Source organism: Triticum dicoccoides, chromosome 3B (assembly GCF_002162155.2).
Source record: "Triticum dicoccoides isolate Atlit2015 ecotype Zavitan chromosome 3B, WEW_v2.0, whole genome shotgun sequence".
In the NCBI taxonomy this organism is placed as follows: domain Eukaryota; kingdom Viridiplantae; phylum Streptophyta; class Magnoliopsida; order Poales; family Poaceae; genus Triticum; species Triticum dicoccoides.
This window is the reverse complement of record NC_041385.1, coordinates 45,504,403-45,504,743: the sequence shown is the minus strand read 5'-3', so window position 1 is coordinate 45,504,743 and position 341 is coordinate 45,504,403.

The following is a 341-nucleotide window of genomic DNA, read 5'->3' as shown; positions in this document are numbered from 1 at the left end:
TCCAGCCGGGTTAACGGGGTCGCCGCTGTTTGGCCCGATGCATGGCATGCACGCATCTAGTAGTATCGGAGAAAACACCGGGGTCGTCGGCACCCGCGCGCATGCTGGTCGCCGGTCCATATTCCATATCCCGTCCGTGGGTTCCCTTTCACGGGAGAGCAGTGGCCCGCGCGCGCGCACATGCGTCCAAGAGACCAATCCATCGATGATGCGGTCAGAAAGGTGCATGCGTGTGATGTGTGTGCCGGTCAGGTCACTAGAAAGGGGGAAACGCTCACGGTCCGATGATTAGCGTGTGCTGTGGCCTGTGTGCATACATACACCAGAGACCAGACCACCAC